General features: G+C 40.0%; 1 long non-coding RNA gene across 1 annotated transcript; it reads left to right on the top strand.

The window, feature by feature from the left end:
• The first annotated feature begins 1,655 nt into the window (after window positions 1–1,655).
• LOC114431837 (uncharacterized) lies at window positions 1,656–2,394 on the top strand. The gene is made up of 2 exons (XR_003670195.1): window positions 1,656–1,701; window positions 2,019–2,394. It is a non-coding gene; the product is annotated as an uncharacterized LOC114431837 (long non-coding RNA).
• Window positions 2,395–2,898: the final 504 nt, after the last annotated feature.

The following is a 2,898-nucleotide window of genomic DNA, read 5'->3' as shown; positions in this document are numbered from 1 at the left end:
TCTCATCAATTAGACACAACTGAATCTGTATCTGTATTTCCTTAAATCAATAAATAATGACATGTGTTGTCACTCAAATTATTCTGAATGGCCTTGGTAGTGATCCTTTTTAGTTATTTATTATTAAATAAAAGATGCAAATAGGGGTCTGTTGTGTACTTCAACCGTCTGGTAACTGGGGAGTCTGTGTCGAATCTCTTCTTCAAAAAAGCATCTTATCGTTGTTATTAATAATAATAATAATAATAATAACTCACTGTACACAGTGTCAGTCTTCTCCGTACAGACACGTCTGCCTGTAAGTCAAAACTTAGGGCGAAATTCTACGACGGCCTGAGACTCGGGTCTGTGTCTTCTTACGTTATTGCCTGCTAACAAAACCTGTTACAAAGAGTTGGCTTTAATCTGTGTGTTTTGGAAAAAATATATTCGACGTATGACAATGTAACTGCAACAATAATCATGTTCACTGTTGTGTTACATACATTCTAAAATATAATGACACGCTGACCAAATTAAATTGTTCAGGCATTTGCTCGGTCGACACCGGGTCTGGAGATCATGGTGGACACAGGAGCAACAGCTATCTGAAGGTGAGAGCTCGCTTATGTTACGATTATTCATTTCACTTTGGATAAAGTCTCATTTCTCTTGCTAAGCTTTGTAAAGAGATGGTCAACGGGGCTGAACCAGCAGTTAACAGCCTGTTAGCGTTATGCCACTGCTAGCCCTGTTAGCATGTTAGATAACTGTCAGCCTACCTGGGCCATAGCCCGTGTCCAGCCCCTTGACCTGTTATTATACAGTGTAAGTAAAGTACACTACACATTATGAGGCTGTGTCATGTGAATGAGAGACGGCTCGAGTTCTTTTTGGTCACTCTCTTTATTTTACTAGCAACACCAGAACAAGCTAGCGTTTCTTTAGATCTCCTAGCCCAGACCAAAACACACACACCTCACTGACGTCATCACGCACCACTCTCATACAGGCTACGGAAGCCTCTCGCACAGTCTCCCGCATCAAATGACCAGTGGCCGTGACGATTTGCATAACACGTGTGTTCCTTTGTCTTTAAGGATTTTGTTATTACTGCTTCATTTGTTTAAACGTGTTGTTAAAACGTGTTCAGCAGGCATTCCCCACAGGACACAACAATGACCGGCACTTTATTCATTTTCCAGCTCTGCCTGTCAGTCATGGGTCTGCGGGACATCTGGAGGAACTATAAAGTGTTGATTGTGATGGGCACAAGTCTGGGACTGATCCATTGGGGCTGGTACAATCTGAAGGCGAGCCCACTGCTGCACAAACAAAGAGAGGAATACATTCCTGAGCCCGGCATCGTCACCTACGTTTCAACTGCTCCTGCTGCTGCCAAGAGCAAGTAGCATCGAGTGAGGACCAACTAACAGCAGTGTGTTCATTTATTCAACTCTGCTTAAGGGTGTCAGCTGTAGTTCCACATATGTCCACTAGGTGTTGCTTAAATGACACACAAACACACACACACATATTTGGTTTGTTTGTTTTTAATTACTGCATTCTAGAACATGTGAAATAATCTTACATACAACACTGCAGCTAATCATTTGATTGGTGCTGATATATCTCATTCATTCATTAATAACTTAAGTTGTCTGCACCGGTTTGGTCATCAGGGGCTCCAGACAGAGGCTTCCTCATAGCATGTGATACTGTGTGAGTTTTCTTCTATGGCATATTAATATTATAGTATTATGACTATATTGCAGTATGACTGGCAACACAACAAGATTTTCTATTACAATAACTTAAAGGCAGAGTGCTATGACAGCTGGCAAGTACAACCGTGAAAATATTGCCAGCTAATGGCCTGATGTTTTTGACATGAGCAAGGTACAATGTGTTCGAGACCTCTGTGTTGTTATTGTGTTGTATTTTCTGTATTTCATAAGTCATGTCAATTTATGCAGGATTAAAGAGGTGTGTTTGTTTCTTGTTGATTATTTTTGGTTATTTTGTCCTCCTGTCTGCAGAGACGTCAGTATGAAGGCTCAGAGCTGGCTCAGAAGGAACTGGCTGTGGGCAGCCGGTGGGGCCTTCATCAGCATCCACCTGGCCACCTGGCTGATGCAGAGAGTCATGAAGAGCACAGTCCGCTCTGAGGTGGCGATCAAACAGAAGCCTGCCGAGGACCGACTGGACTGACATTTATTAAGAGTTCTCTGGAGTGATGGAAGGACAGGAACCAGCTCATATTAAACAGAGTGGAGGACTGTGACTACGGATTATTATTCACAGATAAGCACTGCACTGTATCATGATCCTGACTGGGATTGCTCGTTTTGTTTTCTTGATTGTGTTAAATGTATCAATAAACAAATGACATAACATTTAAACTTCTTATATAAACGCTGTTGGATCTTCAATATTGCACAGATGTCAAGAGAGGACAAACAAACCTTGTGAGAGTCACACTCTTACATAAATACAGGTGTGTTCAAAATAAGCAGTGTTTTTTTAAAACGTAAGTAAAGCTCAAAATATTTCATATCATATCATCATATAATATTAATATTAAATAAATAATATTTCCATTCATTTGGAACACTGCTCACTATGGTTTACATCAAAACATGAAAGCTTGTCTATCAATATTTTAATTACTTGATGAAAATGAAGGAAAAATTATATTGGGTTGTAAAAACAAATCCAGTGTCTGTCTCAAATATTTATGCTGTAAACTGAAAAAACAAAGACTTTAACTCACTAAACTAATATTTAGTTAGTTACCACTGTTTTTGAGAACTGCTTCAAATCTGTGCTGCATGGAGTCGACCAACTGGCACCTGTAAACGGATATTTCAGCATTGGGTGATTTGACAACCTTCCACAATTGCTCTGCATTTCTTGGTT

Source organism: Parambassis ranga, chromosome 1 (genome assembly GCF_900634625.1).
Source record: "Parambassis ranga chromosome 1, fParRan2.1, whole genome shotgun sequence".
In the NCBI taxonomy this organism is placed as follows: Eukaryota; Metazoa; Chordata; class Actinopteri; family Ambassidae; genus Parambassis; species Parambassis ranga.
The sequence above is the reverse complement of the archived record's forward strand: the minus strand, read 5'-3'. Positions and strand labels throughout refer to the sequence as shown.